Here is a 25,551-nt window from a genome sequence, read left to right as displayed (position 1 = left end):
GAAAAGGAACCCTTAGTGAAGGTCCCGGGAAAGATGAACTCCTTTTTCCCAAATTCCCTTTGAGCTTTTGGAGGAGGTCCAACTTGCTTATCTAATGTTGGTGTGATTAATCGTTGAGGGAAAGGTACTTCTGGCCTTTGGGAACTTCCCAGAGAAATGGAACTGAGTTCTTGTGATCTTCTATTATTCTTCTCCTCAATTCTAAACATGTCGTTCTTCAGAAGTTCTTCATGATTTTTTCCACTTCTCAACCCAACATCATCACACTTTTCATTGGATCTTGACTGTGTAGGAGGGGGATCTTCTTTAAACCATTTTGAAACAATACTATCAAGCTTTGCCCCCAAATGTTTGAACTCCTCACTCTGTGACTTGTGAATTTCAACATTTTTAGGTGGTTGAATTTCATTTTGTTTGACAGGCTCTCTTACATTTATGGCTTGCACTTCTTGAATATCTGAGGAAATTCCATCCAACTTTTGTTCGACCATTCATGGAGGTTCAATGTCACTTGATCAATTAACGAATAAGCTTCATCTACACTTTTGTCCATAAAAGAACCTCCAACTGATGAATCCAATAAAGTCTTGTCTGAGAAAGAAATTCCCCCATAGAATATGTGCAAATCAACCATTTTTCAAAACCATGATGAGGGCACTGTCTTTGAAGACTCTTGAATCTATCCCATGCTTCAAATAATGATTCTCCATATGCCTGAGAAAAATTTGTTATGTAATTCCTCATATACACTATTCTACTTGGAGGGAAAAAATGATTCAGAAATTGCTTCTCCAATTGTTCCCAACTTGTGATGCTTTGAGGACAGAGAGAATATAGCCAAGTCCTTGCTTTATCTTTGATACTGAAAGGAAATGTCATCAATCGAACTGCATTTGCTGATACTCCTTCACATTTCACCAAATCACAAATCTCTAAAAATGTTTCAAGATGCAGATAAGGACTTTCTGATACTTCTCCTCCAAATTTGTGACCTTGTATCATGAAAATTATCTCTGGGTCTAGTTGAAAACTTTCTACTTCAATTTGAGGTTGCACAATGGGAGATAAAAATCTTGTAGAAAAGGGTGTAGAAAAATTTCTCATGGTCCTGCTTGACATGTTAGTGCTCATGGATATTCAAGAAGAAAAAGAAAATTATCAAGAATCAAAAACAAGAAATAAAATGCAATATGAAAAGCAAGAAAGCAAATGCAGAATTTAAATTGCAAGAAAGAAAGTGCATAATGAAAACAAGAAAGAAAAGATAAAAGAAAAAAAGAAAAATGTCAAGAATAATTCATATGCTAAAAATTTCAAGATATGTTTACAAAAGAAAAGAAGAAAGAAACAAGATCAAAAGAGAAAACAGAGAAAAGTTAGATTAGAGTACTAGAAATCAAGAATGAAAAGTTAGAATTAGAATTAGAATTCCAACAAAAAGAGTTGTCAAGAATGTTATTCAAGAAAGGAAAAACTTACGAAAACAGAATTCTAACAATTAGTTATAACTATGCAAATCAAAAGGAAAAAAGAAAAGTTATGTTTAGTCTAACTCAATTGATAATTCCTAATGTTATAGCGCAGTCCCCGACAACGGCGCCAAAAACTTGTTATGCTCCGCAAGTGTACGGAAATGTCGCAAGTAATATAAAAGATTATCGTATCCACAGGGACTGGAATAAGCACTAGAAATGTCTCAATGCGAATTAGCTAAACAACTATCCAATCATTTCAAAAGCAAAGTAAAGGTAAACAAATCTAATATTAGAGATCAACAAATAAGAGTTTAGTGTTTTGGGTTATGATAAAGGGAGATTCTAGGAGTTTCGGTTTCTTTGTAAGATTTCTTGAATGTAAATGGTTCACCAATTCTTATTCCTTGATTGCCAAACATGTAGAAAGTTGTCGGTTCCCTCTTGCAATAGACAACCGGCTAAGGACTGAGAAATGTATCTAAATAGGATTAATTAGACATGAACCTACGTTGTCCTTACACAGAAGCGCACCTATTACTATGCCTTCCTCGGATATCAACATAGAAGCCCACAACTTATTAATCTATAAAGATACAAGAAGCTAATCATAGAATCCATCCTACTCTCTTGAATATTCCTATTTCCTCTTCAAGATTATCTCTCAAACGTCCTTACACGGGCTTGCACCTGTCACCTGGATCCCTCGGATGATCGAGTGAGAGTTTATCCTTACCAAGTCCATAAGAAATTCAAACAATCAATCAAGAATGAGAATTAAGCACAAACCACCATCAATCATTCAAGATCTAATTGATACAAGCAAGATAATGTCATTGAAACAAGAAAATGGCAAATCCATAAGAGATTACATCAATCCATCATACAAATACTCCCTTAATCCTAGAATACAAGATCTACTCCATGAATCGAGGAAGAAAACCCGAAAGAATAGAGATTACAAGCATTCCTTGAATCCCCAATCCAAGAAAACAAGAAGAGGGGAAAAGAGAAAACTTATCTACGAAGAAGCCTTGTCTTCGGATCCAATCCTCGCTCCGGAGTCGAAATCGTCGAGATCTCCCTTAGAATCGCCCAGAAATCCTCCCAAGAATGGGAAGAAATCACCAAATCTTGCTTTCTCCCAAAGGGGGAGAGATCCCCTTTCAATTCATGAAGAAGGGTTTAAATAGAGGAGGGAATCGGGCGCCACACGGCCCCGTGACACGGCCGTGTGAGATTCACACGGCCATGTCCAGTTCCCTCTCTGCCAAACCTGCACGGCCGTGTGACTCCACACGGCCAGAACCCTTCTGCTCTCTGGAAATGCTACACGGTCGTGTGGTGCACACGACCACCACCTGCTTAGCCTCTGGAAACCTCACATGGTCGTGTAGATCCACACGGCCATGTCCTGCTTGGCCTCTTGAAACCTCACATGGCCGTGTAGATTTACACGGCCATGTAAGGTTTCAGCACTAGATGCCATACATGGCCGTGTGCAGCTCACACCCCCTTGCATGGCCCTTGCACACCCTTTGTCTTAGCTTTGAATAGTTATGTTTCATTGCAACATCTTTTAGGCCACCAAGATGGGGTTTTCTCCCGTTTAAGTCTTCATCAAAGTTGTAGATCTTGAAGTTATCTACAAGTCGGTATAAAGAACAGCCCAAATCTCCAACCGATCACAAAGTTATGGCCGTTTTAGTTTCAGTCTGCAGTGCAGAAAACCTCACACGGCCTTCACACGGCCCCAACATGACCCCTACACGGCTTTAACATGCCCATGTGAGTTCTACACGGCCAGAACATGAAGAAAACATAGTTTTGCATGCCCATGTCACTCTGGAAGCTCTAGACTTCATTTAAACTCTGTTTTTACTCTAAATCACGTCCTGTCAATCAAAATAAGCAAAGAGTAGATCTCCGAACAGAATATAATGAAAGTATGACATTCTAATGAAATAGGGTGCAATAAACATAGATTATGTCAATGAAATACAAGTAGATGTGCGTCAAAGTATGCATAAAAGAGTATATAATCTACGCACATCAGTGCATTGTCAAACATCAAAACCCTAATGGTCAATTACACTAACACAACCAATATAATTTTTGATGAAGAAAATAACTTACCTAATTTTATCAATGAAGGTAATCATCAGAATATAAGAAAAATAGATGATGAAGAAGATAATCAACTTAGACCTAAACCTAGTCAATCAGAAGAACTAAGTCTTGACCCTATCATAAGACAATCTAGGATAAGATCCAACCACCCATCTGACCAAATTTTGGATGACCTAACCCTAGGAGTACGAACTAGATCATCCTATAGAAATCTAAGTCAAATAGCTCTAATTTCTAAAATAGAACCCAAAACAATAGAAGAAGCCTTACCTGACCCAGATTAGATAATCGCAATGCAAGAGGAATTAGCCCAATTTGAAAGAAACCATATCTGGGAACTTGTACCTAAACCCACAAATAAATATGTAATTGACACTAAGTGGGTATTCAGAAATAAACTAGATGATAAAGGTGAAATAGTAAGAAATAATGCTAGACTAGTAGCAAAAGGATTCAACCAAGTAGAAGATGTTGGTGCAAGAAGCATCCGACGATCAAACCTGAGTTTTGATAAATGGCAAAGGGTTCAAAGTTAAGGTTATTTGTGGTCTAACATATTTGAATGAGTTTGCAGGAAAGTCCTAAGTGTACTTAGGTAAAAGTCCTAGCTGCAGTTAGGTAAAGGGAAAACCCTAAGGGGTGGTAACCCTAGGCAAAAAGTCTTCGTGGGTCGAGTGCTTCGGGCAAAAATCCTAGAGTTGGGGACTCTAGGTGGAAAGTCCTGGTGTCGTGAACCGGGTGGAAGACTGGATGGGTCGTGGAGCGAACACCCAGCAGAAAGTCCTAGAGCCTCGGGGGCTGAGCAAAAGTTCAGTTGGTCTAGAGGACTGGTCTGACAACAAGTAAACTCTCCTGAGTGGAGTAAGTGAGAACGTGTTCCCTGGTGAGGGAATGGTAGGCGTTGGTTCGACCTAGGGTTTCCGGATGGAAATCTGAAGTCAGAATCGGATAGTCTGATGGCTGTCAAATTCTTATATTAATCTTGTTTTATTTGTGCTAACCCTATTTTGTATGATATGTTTTGTATTTTGTTCTAACATATCTTGCAAGGAATGAAAAAGTACTAAAAGCTCAGATGAACAATGTACGAGGTGCCCTCCATGGAGATTGGAGGTGCCTCGGGTGCCTTGGCCAAAGTAGCTCAGGAAGCAGGCCGAGGGCGCCCTCCATGGGGCTTGAGGGCGCCCTGGACGTTGGATGGAAAGCGCCCTCCATGGGCTTGGAGGCACCCTCGGGCGAATAGGCTATGGGTGAAGCGGAGCTTATCCACGCTGTGGATTCGGCAGGGTTGGAGGTGCCCTCCATACTGTTGAGGGCACTCTCAACGGGCTATATAGGCCTATCTTGAGCAGCAGCAAAGAGACAACTGAAAACGCAATATTTCTTCCGTTTGCTGCTCAAAGGACGATCCGATAAAGCTGCAACTCAACTCTGATGACTAGAAGCTTCAAATTTAGTAATTCCTTGTTTGTCGGTATAAGTTTTTCATTTATATTGTACTTCAAATTGTAACTTCCGAATTGATAGTAATTGCCTGAAGTAAACGCTCAACGAGCATGGGCCTTGGAGTAGTAGTCGTCACAGGCTCCGAACCAAGTAAAACCCTCGGCGTTTGTGTTTGTGTTTTATTATTCTGCTGCGTATTTAATTAAAGTTTTTCGAAATGAACGTGAAAGCCACAAGCACTATTCACCCCCCTCTAGCGCTTTCGATCCAATAATTGGTATCAGAGCGGGGTTGCTTCGAATTGGTGAAACCACCATTCAAGCAATTTTTTGTGATAATTTTTAGTTTTTCAGAGTCGATCAGAATCAGTAAAATTGCTGCCTTCCAATCTATTTTTATCATAATCAAAATTTTCCCTCGAAGCTGGTGCAACACCACTCGAGTTCACACAGTTAGTTTTAATCCCGCACTACTAATCCAAGACCAAGTCTTGGAACAAAGTTTCTTGTCTTTGTTTGTGCGAGATTTTACTTCTATAATGGCCCACCAAGAAGGCTACAGCACAGCTCACCCATCTCTCTTCTCCGACGAGGACTTCGATTACTAGAAGGGTCGAATGGAGTTCTACTTTCAAACCCAGTTCGAGATGTGGATGATCATCAGAACCGACATCTCAATCCCACTCGACAGCATGAGAAAACCAGTATCATGTGAGAACTGGGACGCAAGTATAATAAATAAGGTCGAGGCCAATGCCAAAGCAATGTGTACTCTTCAATGTGGTCTAACAAAGGAAGAGCTGAATCGAGTTGGTCCATCCTCAAGCGTGAAAGAATTATGGGAGAAGCTGATCGAGCTGCACGAAGGCACCTCCGATATGAAAGTAAGTAAGCACAATCTAATTTTAAATAAGTTATATAATATAAAAATGCAAGAAGGTGAGACAGCTAGCCAACTTCATGCACGGATACAAGATCTACTTAACGAACTCCACGGGATCGGACAAAAGATAGAGAATCAAGACATAATAAGGTACGCACTCAACGCCTTTCCGAGGAATACTTTATGGGCATCCATGATAGATGCTTACAAAGTATCCAAGGACCTTTCTTTAATTAGACTAGACGAGTTATTTTCTGAATTTGAATTGCACGAACAGACTAATGCACATCCAGCTGAGAAAGGTGTTGCTTTGATTGTAGGTACAAGCAGAACCCGGGAACCAAAAGCAAAGCGCGGAACCGAACCCAAGTCTGAAGATGAATTGGACTCAGAAGATGATGACGATGAGATCACAGTCGAGATCGTCAACCTAGTACGCAAACTCTACAAAAAGAAGAAAGGATTCAAGAACAAGGACATCAAGAAGGTGATTCAGTCCAAGACAGTGAAAGCCAGTCCAAAAGTAAAGTTCGAAGTTACCTACTATGGCTGCAACCAAAAGGGACACATCAAAGCTAACTGTCCGAATCAAAAGGAAGCAAAAGAGGCAAAGGAAGAAGAAAGCATTACAAGCAACATGGGATGAGTCTTCTTTAGAAGACTCCGATGAAGAACTCGAACAGACGAGTTTCCTCGCATTGACAGCCTGGGAACAACTAGAAGAATCAGAAACCGAGAGCGAATTAGAAACCAAGTCTGAGCGAAGCCACAAATTTGTATCTATTTCTGAAGGGCCTAAACCCACTGTAAGTATTTCTCAATTAAGTAAACTGTATAATTTAGTTAATTACCTTATGTATCAATTAACCAAATCCATCCTCCGAGTCAAGTCACTCCAAAAGGAGGTAACAATCCTTAAGGAGGAGACTAAATTGAGTCCTTTGACTGAGTCAGTTCAAATTGGAAGTTCAACTCAAGTCCAACAACTTGAGGAAGAAAATTTCAATTTGAAAACTCAAGTTAAAGAACAAGGACACGTTGGAATGGTTCACTTTGGTTCCAAGAATCTTAATTTGATTTTTGGAAAATAGAGAGTCGTCTACAATCGATCCGAACTTGGATTTAAGGCTAAACGAAAATACAAGTCATATTTATCAATTATAAATAGAACAAATAGAAAAGTAGTCCAGGCATGGGTCCCCAAGTCAAACTTAATTAATCAAGTTGGACTTGGACAATATTGGATCCCCAAGGATCAAGTCCACTACCTTGATAGACACTATCGAGGCTATGATCTAGGGGGAGCCAATAGAAAAACTATTTTTATAAATAGAATTGTTTGATGCTTGTTTTTCTTACTCTTATTATACATGCTTAGATTAGGCTAGATAAAGACCTAGGCATGATTTACACTTGACTAATTAGACCTAGGAGTTTCAAAAAGAAAATTAAATATCCAATTTCTTTGAAAGGCTTTGTCTAGAAGTGGTGGAAGATCTCATACCCAAGAAGGTCTAGTGTCTCGTCACAACTTAGAAGCCAATCTTTAAAATGAATATTTAATTGACTAATTGAACAACCTGAGTCTAACTCAAATGTAAATTAATCCTCAGATGATAACCTAAATCAAAGATGAAATTAACCATTTCACAAAAATCTATAAGGTTCCCTGATTGATAACTTAAAAAAGGGTGAGATGAACCTAGGTAAAATTTAGACCTAACTAATTAATTCATTAATTTAACCAAATCAATTTAACTAATTAATATCTAATCAATTCAAATTAATTAATCTAATCAATTTATAAATCTAACGAATTTATAAAATTAATCAATTAAGTATTTAATTAATGAATTAATCTAATCAATTACTAAATTAATCTAATAAATAATTAATTAACCAAATAAATCTAATTAATTCAATTTAATAAATTCTTAATTAACCCAAATTAATCTATCTAATCGTTAACTAGTTTAATTCAAAATTTAACTTAATTAAATTCAAACACAAAACCATCTCTCAATCACCCATAGGAATACCATGTTTGATAATCTAGACTGGGTGAGATGGAATATTAAAGAATTAATTTCAATCAAACTATCTTTTTCCATCAAATTAAACCAAATCAAATATTTTATGTGTAGGAGCATAAAGATTTGGATCAATGGATGTTAGATAATGGATGCTCCAGACATATGACTGGAGATAGATTGAAATTTACTAAGCTGAAATTCAAAAACCTAGGGTCAGTTGCATTCGATAACGACGGAACACTTAAAGTAATCAGAACATGTAATATCCAACTAAGTTCCAATTTCTATATTCGAAAAGTTTTATTGGTTGATCAACTGAATTTAACTTAGTATTAGTCAATTATGTGACTCAGGGTATTCAGTCACATTCTCAAAAAATAATTGCTTAATTAAAAATGTTGAAAATCCTAAAATTATACTTAAGGAAATTAGGAAAAAAGAACATTTATACAATTGACCTACCAACCTCCTCACTAAAGTGTCTATTGACACAACAAGAGAAAACTACATTGTGGCACAGAAGACTGGGTCACACTCATACCAGCCTCATTTCGAAAATGAGTCAAAATGGCTTAGTTAGAGGTTTACCAAAATTAAAATTTATAGAAAATATAATTTGTAATGCTTGCCAACACGGTAAACAAACCAAATCAACCCACAAATTAACCAACTTAAATAGAACTAACTCAATACTTGAGCTCCTACATTTAGACCTGTTTGATTCATATAGAGTCAAGTCACTAAGCAAGAATCAATACTGCTTAGTTATAATTGATAATTACTCAAGATTTACTTGGGTAAAATTTCTAAAAACTAAAGATGAAACTTATGAATCTTTAAACTTTTTGCAACTTAGTAGAAAATGAAAAAGATACTAAAATTAAAAGAATTAGAAGTGATCATGGAGGAGAATTTGAAAATCATAAATTTACTAAATTTTGTGAAATTAATGGATACAAACACGAGTACTCATGCCCTAGAACCCCTCAACAAAATGGTCTAGTAGAATGTAAAAATAGAACCCTACAAGAAGCTGCTAGAACCATGTTAAACGAGTATAACATAAATAATCGATTCTGGGCTAAAGCAATTAATACAGCCTGTTACATTCAAAATAGAATTTTAATTAATAAATTTCATAATAAAACTCCTTATGCAATATATTATAATAAAATACCCAACCTAAATTATCTAAAGGTGTTTGGATGTAAAGTCCACATTCTAAACACTAAAGACTACCTAGGAAAATTTGCATCAAAATTAGCCCCCAAGATTTGAGGACTTGGACCACCCAAACCATGTCTTTAGGTTAAAGAAAGCCCTATATGGACTAAAACAAGCACATAGGGCTTGGTATGAACGCTTATCAACTTATCTAATATCTAAGGGGTTTAAACAAGGTCAAATAGATCAAACCCTATTTGTAAAATCCTAGAAAAAGACATCTTTATAGCCCAAATTTATATAGATGATATAATTTTTGGTTCAACCAATACTAAGTTTTTGAAAGAATTTACCAAATTAATGGAAAGAGAATTTAAAATGAGCTTAGTTGGGGAACTCAACTTCTTTTTAGGCTTACAAATTAAACAAACCAAAGACGGAATTTATATTTTTCAAATAAAATATGCTAAGGAATTAATTAGAAAATTTGACATGGAAAATTCTAAAAATATAAATACTCCAATGTCAACTAATATAAAAATTGATTCTGATTTAGAAGGAAAACCAGTAGACTTAAAATATTACCGAAGTGCATTAGGGAGTTTACTCTACCTAACTGTAAGTCAACCCGATATTCGTTTACAGTAGGTATATGCGCAAGATACCAATCTTGTGCAAAAGAGTCACATCTAACAAATGTTAAAAGAATACTTAGATATATTAAGGGAACCCTAAATGTAGGGCTTTGGTACCCTAGGACTTGCACCTTTGACCTAATTGACTATTCTGACTCAGACTATGCCGGATGCAAACTTGATAGAAAAAGCACAAGTGGTAGTTGTCAATTTCTAGATCAATGCCTAGTAAGTTGGTCAAGCCGAAAGCAACATTGTGTTGCTTTATCCACTACTAAAGCTGAGTACATAGCCCTAGGGGAATGTGCATCTCAACTATTAAGGATGATACATGCATTAAAAGACTATCAACTAGAATATAAAAATACAAAAATTCAATTAATAATATAAGTTCAATTAACTTAACCAAGAATTCAATTCATCACTCAAGGACTAAACACATAGAAGTAAAACATCACTTTGTAAGGGATCATGTAGCTAAGGGTGACATTGTACTTAACTATGTTGAGTCCAAATCAAACCTAACTGACATTTTCATAAAACCCTTACCTGAACTTGAGTTCAGTGCACTTAGAAGACAAATAGGAATGTGCTTAGTAGAATAGAGTTTACTTTCAAAATTAGTTCTTCTTTAATTGTTGTTTCAAAGTGACAATCTTAGTTTTAAATTTTAGGAAAAATATTTTTAAAATCCCAATTTTGTTAGTTTTCAAAGTTCGGACTTAACCTATGTATCTACCCCCTAGAAAGCATGTACCCCTAGTTTCAGCCAGAGCATCTCACAAGCACACTAGGATTACCTTGCTTGTGTATGAAAGACACTTAGAATGATGTGAGATGCATAGGGTACTGTCTAGACTTCAGAATGCTTATGTTTATGCATCAACATAAGTCTGGGCATTAAATACCAAACTCATATTAATAAAATTAAGTTGTCCATGCTTAGTCAAACTAACTGGAATACTTAATTTGACTAACCAAGTGAAAGTTGCTACCTCATGGTAAACAGCTAGTAACTAAAGGTTAGACATTTATTTAAAAGTAGATATTTTGTTACTCATGCGTGAACTCTAGGACTTTAAATTTTGTTTACAAAAATTAACTGACACTAGTCAAGGGGAAGTAAAAGAAAATTTTCAAATTAAGCCAAGTTATTAAAAGTATTTTTCAAATAAAAGTTTTTTTTAAACTTTACTTAAAATTATTTTTAAAACTTGGACATTTTTAAACTTGTGTTAAAATGAAATTATTTTTTCATCTTTAACCAAATTATTTTTAAGCTTAGTACAAATTTAGCTGAGTCTTTTGTTAAAACTTAGTGTTTATTCAATATTAAAATTATTTTTAAGCTTAATTTTTGAATTATTATTAAGCTTAATGTTAAATTAGTTTTTAAGCTTAGAGTTTGTCAAAAGTATTTTTATCAAAAGGTTTTACTAAATACTTGACTAAGCTAAAACTTTTATCAGAATCTTTATTTAAGTTGAGTACTTTTAAAGCTAAGTGTTTAATCAACTTATCTTAAAGCTTGTGCTTACCTATGTCTAAAATCCCTTAAAGCTAAGGTATTTTTAATATTTAATTAAAGTCTCTTTCAAATTTTTCCTTCTTCTTGCAAAATTATATTTAATTAAGAGCTACCTTTGAGGGGGAGTTTAATATTTCCTATCTTTCCATTTTTTTCTCCTTTTTAAGTAATATTTTTGATATATGGCAAAGGGGGAGAGGAAAGTGAAAGTTAAGTAAATAAGTGATTAAGGGGGAGATACAAACAAGTTGCAACTAAATGTTTATATTTTTTGCACCTACATGTTTTTTTCCACTTGATTGCACTTGAATCTTGATTTTATGCTTGTACGCTACTTTCATATTTTACTTAACTTTGAATTTTATTGCCATAATCAAAAAGGGGGAGATTGTTGGTGCAGGAAGCATCCGATGATCGAACTTGAGTTTTGATAAATGGCAAAGGGTTCAAAGTTAAGGCTATTTGTGGTTTAATATGTTTGAATGAGTTTACAGGAAAGTTCTAAGTGTACTTAGGGAAAAGTCCTAGCTACGATTAAGCAAAGGGAAAACCCTAGGGGGTGGTAACCCTAGGTGGAAAGTCTTGGCAGGTCAAGGGCTTCGAGCAAAAACCCTAGAGTCGGGGACTCTAGGTGGAAAGTCCTGGTGTCGCGAACCGGGTGGAAGACTAGACGGGTCGTGGAGTAAACGTCTGGCAGAAAGTCCTCGAGCCTCGGGCGCTGAGTAAAAATCCAGTCAATCTGGAGGATAGGTCTAGCAATAGGTAAACCCTCCTGAGTGGAGTAGGTGAGGACATGTTCCCCGGTGAGGAAACAGTAGGTGTCGGTTCAATCAATGGTGTTTGGATGAAAATTTGAAGTCAGAACCGGATAATCTGATGGTTGTCAAATTCTTATAGTAATCTTATTTTATTTGTGCTAACTCTATTTTTTAGGATATGTTTTGTATTTTGTTCTAACATATCTTGCTGGGAATGAAAAAGTACTAAAAGCCCGGATGAATAGTGTGTGAGGCGCCCTCCATGGAAATTAGAGGTGCCTCGGGTGCCTTGGCCGAAGCAGCGCAGGAAGCAGGACAAGGGTGCCCTCCATGGGGCTTGAGGGCGCCTTGGACGCTGGATGGAAGGCGCCTTCCATGGGCATGGAGGTGCCCTCGGGCGGATAGGTTGCGGGTGAAGCGGAGCTTATCCATGCTGCAGATCCAGCGGGGTTGGAGGCGCCCTCCATGCTATTGAGGGTGCCCTCAACGGGCTATATAAGCATGTCTTGAGCAGCAGCAAAGAGACAACTGAAAACACAATCTTTCTTCCGTTTGCTGCTCAAAGGATGATCCGATAAAGCTGTAACTCGACTCCGACGACCAGAAGCTTCAAGTTTACTAATTCCTTGTTTGTCGGTATAAGTTTTTCGTTTATATTGTACTTCAAATTTGGACTTCCAAATTGATAGTGATTGCCTGAAGTAAACGCTCAACGAGCGTGGGCCTTGGAGTAGGAGTCGCCATAGGCTCCGAACCAAGTAAAATCCTTGGTGTTTGTGTTTGTGTTTTATTATTCCGCTGCGTATTTAATTGAAGTTTTTCGAAATGAACGTGAAAGCCATGAGTACTATTCACCCCCCCCCTCTAGCGCTTTTGATCCAACCGAAGGGTTAGATTATGACGAAACCTATACACGTGTAGCCAGACTTGAATCCATAAGGATGCTGCTAACCTATGCAGCAAATAAAGGATTCAAGTTATACCAAATGGATGTAAAATCTGCATTCCTAAATAAGTTCATTAAGAAGAAGTTTATGTAAATCAACCCCTAAGATTTGAAAATCTAGATCACCCAAACTATGTCCTTAGGTTAAAGAAAGCTTTATATGGATTAAAATAAGCACCTAAGGCATGGTATGAATGACTTTCAATATACCTAATATCTAAGGGATTTAACCAAGGCCAAATAGACTAAACCCTATTTGTTAAAACCTTAAAAAAAGATATCTTTATAGCTTAAATTTATGTAGATGACATCATCTTTGGCTCAACAAATACTAAATTCCTAAAAGAATTTACTAAAGTAATGGAAAATAAATTTGAAATGAGCCTAATAGGAGAACTTAATTTTTTTTATTAGGTTTACAAATAAAACAAACAAAAGAAGGAATTCATATTTTTCAAACCAAATACGCTAAAGAATTAATTAAAAAGTTTGGAATAGAAAACTCTAAAAATATAAATACTCCAATGGCAATTAATATTAAAATTGACTTTGACTTAGAAGGAAAACTTGTAGATTTGAAATATTATAGGAGTGCAATAGGAAGTCTAGTATATCTAACGACAAGTTGACCTAATATTTTATTTACAGTAAGTATATGTGCTAGATACCAATCATGTTCAAAAGAATCACACTTAACCAATATAAAAAGAATACTAAGATACATTAAGGGAACTCTAAATGTAGGATTTTGGTACCCTAGAACTAGCATGTTTGACCTAGTTGGGTATTCTGACTCAGACTATGCTGGGTGTAAACTAGATAGAAAAAGTACAAGTGGTAGCTGCCAACTTCTAGGTCAGTGCCTAGTAAGTTGGTCCAGCAGAAAGCAACACTGTGTTGTCTTATCTACCACTGAAGCAAAATACATAGTCATGGGTGAATGTGCATCTCAACTATTATGGATGATGCATACCTTAAGAAATTATCAACTAGAATTTAAAAATATAAAAATCTCAATTGATAACATAAGTTCAATAAACTTAACCAAAAATCTAATACACCACTCAAGGACTAAACACATAGAAGTTAAGTATCACTTTGTAAGGGATCATGTAGCTAGGGGTGATATTGTATTTGACTATATTGAATCCAAATCAAACCTAGCAGACATTTTCATAAAACCCTTATCTGAACTTGAGTTCATCAAACTTAGAAGACAATTAGGTATGTGCATAGTAGAATAGATTTTAAGTTTTTCAAAATTACTCCTTTTAATAAGTTTTTCAAAATCATGTTTTAAAATTCTAGGAAAATTATTTTCAAAACTTTCAATTTTACTAGTATTTTTAAAGTTTGGAAATAGTTTATGACTTTCTCCTTAGAAAACATGTACCCCCAGGTTTCAGCTAAAGCATCTCACAAGCATACTAGGATTACCTTGCTTGTGTATGAAAAACACTTAGAATGGTGTGAGATGCATAGGGTACTGCATGGACTTCAGAATGCTTATATTTGTGCATCGACATAATACTGGGCAATAAATACTAAAATCAAATTAATCAAGTTAAGTTATCCATGCTTAGTCAAACTAACTGGAACACCTACTTAATTTGACTAACTAAGTGAAAGCTACTATCTCATGGTAAAATAGCTAGTAGATAAAGGTTAAATGTTTTGTTATGAATAGAAGATGTTTATGTTGAAGTTATTTAAAAAAAAAAATACTCATGCTTGGACTATAGGACACTAAAATTTTTTTAGCATTAATCCAGGAGGAGTGAAAATTTAAAAATTAAAAAAAAAGGTTAACTTTTTTAAAAAAAAGTTAAACTCTTTTCTTTGAAAAATTAAAGTTTTTAAATTTTAAAATTGTTTCTCTTTTCTTTGAAATGTTAAAGTTTTTTTAAAAAGTAGAAGTGTTTTTTAGTTAGATCTCCTTTTTTATAAAGTTAAAGTTTTTTAATTTCAAAATTATTTCTCTCTTCTTTGAAGAGTTCAAACTAAGGTTCTTCATCTTTTTAAACCTAAGTACTTAACTAAGTTTTTATCAAAATCTTTTTTAAGCTAAGTGTTATAAAGCTTAATATAGACAAAGTGTTTTATTCTTCAAAATTCAGTGTCTTTCAAAACTTTCAAAATCTTAGTCTGTTTAAAAGCATTTTCAACTCTCTTGAAAGTATTTTTGATATATGTTAAAGGGGAGAGAAGCTAAAGTTAAGGGGAGCTAGGAGAAAATTAAAGAGAAACTTAAGGGGGAGCTAACAAATAAAAAAAATTCTTAACTTGTTCTATATTCTGCATGTCTTTATTATTGCATTTTCTTTATATTTGACTTAACTTTGAATTATGTTGCCATAATCAAAAAGGGAAAGATTGTTGGTGTGGAAAGTATCAGACGATCGAACCTTTGTTTTAATAATGACAAAGGGTTCAAAGTTAAGGTTATTTATTGTCTAACAAATTTGAATGAGCTTGTAAGAAAGTCCTAAGTATTCTTAGGCAAAAGTCCTAGCTGTAATTAGGCAGGTGGAAAATCCTAGGAGGTGGTAACCCTAGGTCCTAAGGGGTGATAACCCTAGGTGGAAAGTCTTAGCGGGTCTAGCACTTTGGGCGAAACCCTAGAGTCAAGGACTCTAGGTGAAAATCCTGGTGGTTGTGAACCAGGTGGAAGACTGGACGGAAGGATCGGATGTCCAGCAGAAAAGTCCTAAAGACTCGGACGGTGAGAAAAAGTCTAGTCGATCTAGAGGACTGGTGTGGTAATAGGTAAACTCTCCTGAGAGGAGTAGGTGAGGACGCATTCCCCGAAGAGGGAATAGTAAGTGTCGATTCGACCTAGAGTTTCAGCAAAACTCAAAGTTAGAACCGGACAGTCCGGAGATTGCCAATCACTTATATTTATATTTTATTGTCTAAACTATGTTTTCCAGAGTATGTTTGGTATTTTCGACTAACATATCTTGCAAGGAGCATAAAGGACTTAGAAAGCTTGGATGAACAATGTCTGAGGCGCCTTCAGGATTGTTGGAGGTGCCTCGGGCATCCTGGCTATAGTTGCGCAAGAAGCAGGGCAGAAGGTGCCTTGAAGGAGCCTGAAGGTGCCTTGGATGTTGGATGGAAGGCATCTTCTATGGAGCTTGAAGGCACCTTCGGATGGATAAATAACGCAAGCATCGGAAGCTATCGTCTCTGACACGGAAGGGATAAAAATCCCTGCTGGAGGTGCCTTCCATGGAGGCTAAAGGCGCCTTCAGTAGGCTATTTAAGCCAGTCTCGAGTAGGTGCTGAAGCACACTTGTTCTTCACAATCTTTCTACTGCGCGTTGCTCAAAAGATGATCCGACAAAGTTGTAACACAACTTCGACAACCAGAAGCCCGAAATTCCTTATTCCTAGTTGTCAGTATACTTTCAATTATTGTACTTATAATTTCTAGATTGATAGTAAATTGCCCAAAGTAAACACTCAACGAGTGTGGGCCTTGGAGTAGGAGTCACCACAGGCTCTGAACCAAATAAAAGTAAAGTGTTAGTGCTTGTTTTGCTTCCTCTTTATTTCTTATTTCCACTGCATTTTTACTCGAATTGTTTAAACGAAAGGATTAGCCACGAGCGCTATTCCCCCCCCCCCCCCCCCTCTAGTGCAACGATCCTATAGTAATATGCAAATCAAGCAGTGTCACGCCCCGGGGGAGTCCCTGTCCGAAGAAATTTCCACAGCACCTCCCCTGTATGGGTGACAATCTGAAGCATTTATACAAAGCCCTACGGGCCACATATACCTCGGCCAACACGGCCGGAACAATAACAGTAATAAAAATATAACACAAAGTCATCCACGCGGTTGGAAACAAAAATCCAAAAACACGGCAGAAAAATGATAGAAAAATCAAAATACATGACATGCTAGCCGGCTAGGCTTACATCATACCACAAAACATCACTCTGGAAACAAAACTGAAACACAAGCTAGATACATAAATACCAAAGTACAAATGGACAACAGCGAAGACAAATCTTCTGAGGTGACATGGGGACCAGCAGGCAGGATACTCCAAGCGACACCATAAACAACCTAGTACCTGAAAAAGATAGTGTCCACGAAGGTGAGTTCAACAACTCAGCGAATACCAATAGACATGCCTAGCAAGATATATCTAACAGCAATAAATATGGAATACAGCTTCCTAATCATATATAGGAAAAATGCAAGACTGAAAGGTAACTGAGAAAGCTGTACTCACCAGGAACTCCTATCCAGACAAAAGGATCGTCAAACCAGATACACAATATGCCTCCTGTATGCATGTCAAACAAATGCATCCACCAAAATACAGCATATAAGTGCAGCAAACACAAGCAAATAAATGCAATAAATGCATATGATGCTAATGACATGGTCACCCCTGACGCTAGTCAGTCATCTCACACACAATGGTGAGACTGAGTGGGTAGGGTTGTGACAACCGTGCACTCTGGTAGTGAGTGGATGGGATGCTGTCGGAGTACACACATACTCCTACCCCAAATCATAAATGGGGGAGCGCAATGCTCTCATCTCCCGGTACACCATGACGGGGAGGGATCCCTGACGTGCTACGACGTTGCGCCACACTACCCATGAGCGGACCAACGGAGCACCGAACAGAGCAAAACTGACGTGCTACCACGCTGCGTCACGCTACCCATGAGCGGACCAACGAAGCACCGAACAGTGATGAAACTGGCGATATGCTCTACAATAATAGAGCAGCCTATCAAGCAGCATGCAATCATGCGAATGGTGCATGAAACTAAGCATGACAATATCTTAACCAAATCCACATATATATATAAAAAGATGTACCCTAGTACAAGTAAATCAAATCCACAGATCTAGGGTATACAGGTCCTCTATGGTATAACAACCTAGGTCCTGAACATATCCACCTCCATAAAATATGTACCAACAATATACATGAATCAAAACAGAAGGTCTAGGTACACAAATCATGTATGATATAAAAATCTAGGTATCAAATAATCTAGATACACATGCCAGAAAATAAAATCCAGAACCAAGTCCTAACCTCAGTAAGGTATGGTTTGTCACTTACTCTAGGCACTAAGGTACTCTTGGTAATAATCACGAAACGTAAACATGGATACATAACAAACACCCAACAGAACATGCTATGGGTAACAAACAGTGACATACCAAAGGCAAACATGATTATTGCTTGTAGCTATAAAATACTATGCATATCCAATTGACAATATCATAAAAGATAAGTCAAGAGGTACCCGCCTCCAATGTAGATCAAGCTAATTAACCTCTATGTCGAAGTGCTCATCCCGAATCAACGTCATGCAAATCACATGATTATAATTTAGCTAATTACATATGCAACAATTAGCTAAATCTCAACTCAACCTAATTAGGGAAAACCCAAATCAAACCATCCATGAATCCTTTAATCTTTCCAAGACACTCCACATTTTATAAACAATCCAATGATTATATCATTCATAAACTCTTCTATTTATCACGATGTCAATTTAATTAACAATCCATCATAACAAATCATGATACTAATCCCATAATCTTATAAATGACCATGTGACCTTCTACATCAATCAATCAATAAGATTTCCATCTTAAATCTACAACAACCAAACATCATCGTCTACAACTAACCAAACCACCACATCTGATAATCCAACCAACAATCATTCATCCTATCCACATCACACTACTCACATCCAAATGTAGACAAGAATAAAACTTCAAAACTCACCTAAAACAACATGTATCAAGAACGTGCCAACTCAATCCATACACTAAAACCCTTACCTCACTGCTAGAGGAGGTTGCTGCCGGAAGAAGTAGCTTCTGGAAAAATGGCTGCTGGACCCAAGAGCAGAGTTGCTGCTGGAAACCCTAATGCCAGAAACTCAAGCCGATAACATGGTGGCTACTGGCACTCGACGGCTAGCCAACCAGTGCTAGATCATAAGGGCGGTGGCTAGCGAAGGACACTGCAGGAGGGCAGTGTCGGAGATAGCTAAGGCAGAGTGGGACGGCGGCGCTGCAAATCTAGGGCACAGCGTTGCTCTGGTCCGTCGGCATCGGCTGTGGTGACCGGAAAACGCAATAGGGCAAGGGAGGTAGCGGTGCTAGGGCACAACCCAATCGACGCTGGCGTTGTTGGACGGCATCGGCCGATCAACTCCCTTGTGGCGTCGGTGGAGATGCTAGGGCACAGAGGAGAGGCCGGCGACACTGCGGTGGTCGGCGCTGGGGACTGCAGAGAGGCTAGGCTCGGCGCTGCTCGGCGTCAGAAGAAGGAGAGGAAGAGGAAATCGGCTGGGGAAGAAGTAGAAGGAGGAGGCGTCGGCGCGAGGTGGCTAGGGCACGGGTCGCGGCAGGGAAGAAATAGAATCGTTCGGCGAAAACAAGGAAGAAAGAAAAGAAAAAGAAAATAAATAAGTAAATCCAACTTTTCCTCGCTTAAATGGGGTAGCCTAAACAGGCTTTTCCCGGGTCCTATTTTTTTATCCCCGTAAACTCATCCATACGAGTTCCGAAAAATTTCCAGAAAATTTCTAAAAATTTCGGAAAATTCCCTTATCATTATTCGCCATTTTTCGATATTTTACATTCTCCCCCACTAATAAAAATTTGGTCCCCAAATTTCGTTATCTACCCTCAGCAAATACTAACAACAAGTAAAGAGTATAAATGCTGAACGGTAAATTAAATCACATACCTCATGTGAAAAGATGGGGTTTCGAGCTCGAATCGTATCCTCGAGCTCCCAGGTAGCCTCCTCGTCGGAATGATGCTGTCATTCGACTTTAACCAGCCGGTTAGTCTTGTTCCGCAGTTGACACTCTTTCCGGTCCAGAACCGTACCGGAACCTCCTCATAAGTGACGTCAAGCTGAATGGGAACTGAGATATCTGTCAGTACATATGCCGGGTCGGGTATGTATCTTCTCAACATAGATACATGGAATACATCGTGAACACCTGCCGAAGCTGGTGGCAATGCCAAACGATAAGCTACCGCTCCAATTCTCTCCAAGATCTGGAAAGATCCAATGTATCGTGAAGCTAGCTTACCTCTGAGGTCAAATCTCTTCACCCCTTTCGTGGGTGAAACTCGCAGAAATACATGTCGCCAATAGAGAACGCTAAGGGTCTGCGTCTCCGATACGCATAACACTTCTGGCGATCCTACGCCTCTAACATTCTCTGTCTGATAATACGGACCAACTCTTCATTCTGCTGAGCTCTATGAGGTCCCAACAACTGGGCCTCCCCAACCTCATCCCAGAGGATGGGTGTCCGACAAGACCTACCATACAACGCTTCAAACGGTGCCATCCGGATAGCCGAAAGAAAGCTGTTGTTGTAGGCGAACTCTACCAATGGCAGATGGTCCTCCCAACTGCCTCCGAAATCCAATACACAAGATCTCAGCAAATCCTCTAGAGTCTGAATGGTCCGTTCTAACTGGTCCATCTGTCTGCGGATGGAAAACTGGAGCTGAGTGCCCAAGGCCTGCTGCAGACTCTGCCAGAATCGAGACGTGAACTGGGGTCTCTATCCGAAATAATAGTCAAGGGACACCATGAAATCTGATGATCTCCCGGCAATACAGATCTGTCAATCGATCCAGGGAATCAGTCTTCCGGATCGCTAAGAAATGCGCGGATTTAGTTAATCGATCAACGATTACCCAAATCGCGTCATGGCCTCGTCATGTCCTCGGTAAACCCACCACAAAGTCCATAGTAATGTGTTCTCATTTCCACTCGGAAATAGGAATCCGCTGAAGTAAGCCAGCAGGTCTCTGGTGTTCAGCCTTCACCTGCTGACAAACAAGACATCTAGCTACAAAATCCGCGATGTCTTCCTTCATGTCATTCCACCAATAGGAACGTCTCAAATCTTGATACATGCGAATCCCACCTGGGTGGATCGCAAATCGAGAGCGATGAGCCTCCTGAAGTAGCTCCTGTAAAATCGGATGAGACTGAGGTACGCATAATCTGCCTCGGAAGTATATAACACCCTCATCGTCTCGTGTGAACTCAGTCTGCTGCCCGGAAGCTATCTGGATGCCAATAAACTACAAATACTGATCAACAGCCTAGGGCTCTCGGGTTCTCGTCCTGATCGACGACTGAGCAACCATGGTAACCAGAGTACCCTGCCTTGTCTGTCCTTACCCCTCAAGGCTCAACTCGGAGAAACCTTGAATCAAGTCTGTGACCACAACTCGGTGGCAAGCTAAAGTCCCTCTGGACTTCCTGCTATGTGCATCGGCAACCACATTAGCTCTCCCTGGGTGATAGCTAATGGTACAATCAAAATCCTTCAGGAATTCCATCCATCTCCTCTGTCGGAGATTAGGTTCCTTCTAAGTAAAACAGATATTTGAGACTCTTATGGTCAATGAGAATCTCAAATGTAACGTCATATAAATAATGTCGCCAAATCTTCATGGCAAAAATAATGGCGACTAACTCCAGATCATGTATAGGGTAGTTCTTCTCATGCTCCTTCAACCGACGAGAAGCATAGGAGACTACTCTATCGTGCTGCATCAGAACAGCGCTCAAACCTTGAATAGATGCGTCGGTGTAGAGGACATATTCGTCCTCTCCAGAAGGTAAAACTAAAACTGAAGCCGACACTAATCTCCGCTTCAGCTCCTAGAAGCTGGTCTCGTAGTCCTCGGACCACGTGAACTTCATGCCTTTCTTGGTCAGGTGTGTCAGTGACATAGCTATCCGAGAGAAACCCTCAACGTATCTCCGGAAATATCGAGCCAAACAAAGGAAGTTGCGAGCCTCCTCTATAGACTTCGTCTACTTTCAACGGTAACAACCTCTATCTCCTGTGGAACCACGGTATACTCCTACTAGTGACCGTGTGTCTCATACATCTCACAGAAGACAACCAAAATACACACTACTGATCTTCATATATAGATGTGCTCGTCGAAACATCTCCAGAACTATGCAAAATGGTGTGCGTGACTCACCGCGGATCCGAAATAGATCACAACATCGTCAACAAAGACAATGGACACCGATCCAAACATCCTCGAAATACCAGAATCATTGAGCCCCTGAAAACATCTAAGGCTCTGCAAGCCCTAACGGTAAAACCAAAATACATAATGTTCGTATCACAGACATTCCTAACCATAAGATCTCCGAGAATAAGTCAGAAATCTGATCACCAACAACATAAATCATCAAAGAATAAATCCTCCAGTGTGAGAGCAACGCTCTATCACAAGAAATATCACATACGTGGGAGCAACGCTCTACCACAAGAAATCCTCAATATGTAGGAGCAACGCTCCACCACAAATAATCCGAAATATGTATCTGCAATAAATATGGGAGCAATGCTCCGCTACAAGCAATCCACAATATATGGGAGCTACGCTCCACCACAAACAACCCAAATATATGGGAGCAACGCTCCACCATAAACCAACAATAATATGTGGGAGCTACGCTCCACCACAAACGATCCATCAGTGCTCAGGACACCTAACTATCTAGCTATAGACTGCATGAGGTCACTCTATCACAGATCACTGTGGGCAGCCAAGGGTATAACACTCTAATAAGCAAATCAAATCCATCGTCAACTGTATCATCATCCTAGTGGGTCGGCCACCCACTAATAGGAGAATTAATTGACAGGGTAATACAACCAATAACATAATGTAGACACTCCCATTCTACATTCAACATAGGTAGAATCATCATGATGCTACCAATCATACACCTGGCACACGTGCACACATAACATATGTATAATCGACATAATCCTCCAACTAGTACACAACAAACATACTCACAACATAGGTATAAATCATCGTGATACCTCCAACAATGCATATCGAACTCGTGTGCATATATCAATGTAGGTATAATTGACAATACACCTCCAATAATACTCACAACACATACCAAATGAGTATAATCACTAAATACTTCCAATAAAGCCTAATAGACACAAGTGTACCCATAAATCATATATATTCCACAAGATACCTCGAATCTTACACCGAACACATCTGCACATATCACAACTCAGATTAAATCGACAAAATACCTCCAATAAACCAATCAGGCCACTCGGATATAATCTACTAGAAACACACAATAATCATCATCTGGACAAATATACACTCACTACATGCAATTTTGACCGTCTAACATAGAATTCCTACAACACATAATAATCAAGTGTATAAACTACACAGGTATGGATAATCAGCATATTTAATCCAATCTACCACACAAATCCTATGCTACCTACTCTCATGGTTTAAGGGTAAATCTAAATAAAATCAAACATAAAGATCATACAGGAAAACGCAATCATAGACAATCCAACTAGGTACATACAGTCTAAAATTAAAATCCACATGGAATAGGATACATCGATCCTCAATAGACTGACCAAAATCGACAATGGTATACGGTCAATTCAATCTTTCCACGTCAGTACGAATCATGTACTTAAATGTACTCTAGATACCTAACTAAGCACAAATAATCCAAAGATTCGAACCTCTAAAAATAGAGTATAACCGTCTCCTACTGATCGGACCAACATAACTAAATCGATCATCTACTAACTAATCAAGAATACACTAATCCGTCATAAGCAACTAAGGTATATCAATCTATGACTATCCAAATCGACAAACGTAAATCAGTCTTCTACTAACCGATCTAACAAGAATAAATCAATGTTTACTGATGAAATTAACTAAGAATAAATGGTATACTACTGGCTAGGTCAACATAAAGGTATAGATACTATCCACTACCCAGCTAATAATAGCAGAGGCTGGTATGTGCCTCAATCTGCTAACCAACAAGTAATAACAGAAGCTAAAAACTACTGGTGCATGATATGATAAATCACCAGAAACTGTAACCCTTAATCTCTATCAAAGACGATCATCATCAGTGGTTTACCTAATACATAAAATATATGCTATATCAACTAGACAGGTACTAGTAAAGATTGCTAATACATGTCAAAACTGTAATAGTCAACAGTGCATATACTAACAAAATGTAGGATAACAGTATACCAACATACCTCCTATAGCTTGGAGATGTCCTGCTGCTGCCAGGTCCCAAAACCCGAAAAGTCACATCGAGAAGACCAAAACACACAATCTGAAACACAGGGAAAATAAGACTCGTAATCCGATCTCTAATACCAAATAAATTGGTATCAGATAAATCTCAAAAATCCAGAACACATAGCAAGTATCGTATACCTGCTCTGATACCACTAAATTGTCATGCCCCGGGGGAGTCCCTGTCCGAAGAAATTTCGGCAGCACCTCCCCTGTACGGGTGACAATCTGAAGCATTTATATAAAGCCCTCTGGGCCACATATACCTCGGCCAACACGGCCGGAACAATAACAGTAATAAAAATATAACACAAAGTCATCCACGCAGTATATATCATCAGCCCACTCGGCTAGAAACAAAAATCCAAAAACACAGCAGAAAAACGATAGAAAAACCAAAATACATGACATGCTAGCCGGCTAGGCTTACACCATACCACAAAACATCACTCTGGAAATAAAACCAAAACACAAGCTAGATACACAAATACCAAAGTACAAATGGACAACAGCGAAGACAGATCTTCTGAGGTGACATGGGGACCAGCAGGCAGGATACTCCAAGCGACACCATAAACAACCTGGTACCTGAAAAAGATAGTGTCCACGAGGGTGAGTTCAACAACTCAGCGAATACCAATAGACATGCCTAGCAAGATATATCTAACAGCAATAAACATGGAATACAGCTTCCTAATCATATATAGGAAAAATGCAAGACTGAAAGGTAACTGAGGAAGCTGTACTCACCAGGAACTCCTATCCAGACAAAAGGATCGTCAAACCAGATACACAATATGCCTCCTGTATGCATGTCAAACAAATGCATCCACCAAAATGCAGCATATAAGTGCAGCAAACACAAGCAAATAAATGCAATAAATGCATATGATGCAAATGACATGGTCACCCCTGACGCCAGTCAGTCATCTCACACACAATGGTGAGACTAAGTGGGTAGGGCTGTGACAACTGTGCACTCTGGTAGTGAGTGGACGGGATGTTGTCGGAGTACACACATACTCCTACCCCAAATCATAAATGAGGGAGTGCAATGCTCTCATCTCTCGGTACACCATGACGGGGAGGGATCCTTGACGTGCTACCATGCTGCGTCACACTAACCATGAGCGGACCAACGGAGCAACGAACAGAGCAAAACTGACGTGCTACCACGCTGTGTCACCCTACCCATGAGCGGACCAACGGAGCACCGAACAGTGATGAAACTGGCGATATGCTCTACAATAATAGAGAAGCCTATCACGCAGTATGCAATCATGCGAATGGTGCATGAAACTAAGCATGATAATATCCTAACCAAATCCACATATATATATAAAAAGATGTACCCTAGTACAAGTAAATCAAATCCACAGATCTAGGGT

At 38.6% G+C, this 25,551-nt stretch overlaps 1 non-coding gene across 1 annotated transcript; it reads left to right on the top strand.

Annotated features, from left to right (window-relative positions):
* Positions 1-640: 640 nt before the first annotated feature.
* Positions 641-746, top strand: LOC122035478. Its single transcript, XR_006127028.1, has one exon. It is a non-coding gene; the product is annotated as a small nucleolar RNA R71 (small nucleolar RNA).
* Positions 747-25,551: the final 24,805 nt, after the last annotated feature.

Source organism: Zingiber officinale, chromosome 11B, assembly GCF_018446385.1.
Source record: "Zingiber officinale cultivar Zhangliang chromosome 11B, Zo_v1.1, whole genome shotgun sequence".
Classification (NCBI taxonomy): domain Eukaryota; kingdom Viridiplantae; phylum Streptophyta; class Magnoliopsida; order Zingiberales; family Zingiberaceae; genus Zingiber; species Zingiber officinale.
The sequence above is the reverse complement of the archived record's forward strand: the minus strand, read 5'-3'. Positions and strand labels throughout refer to the sequence as shown.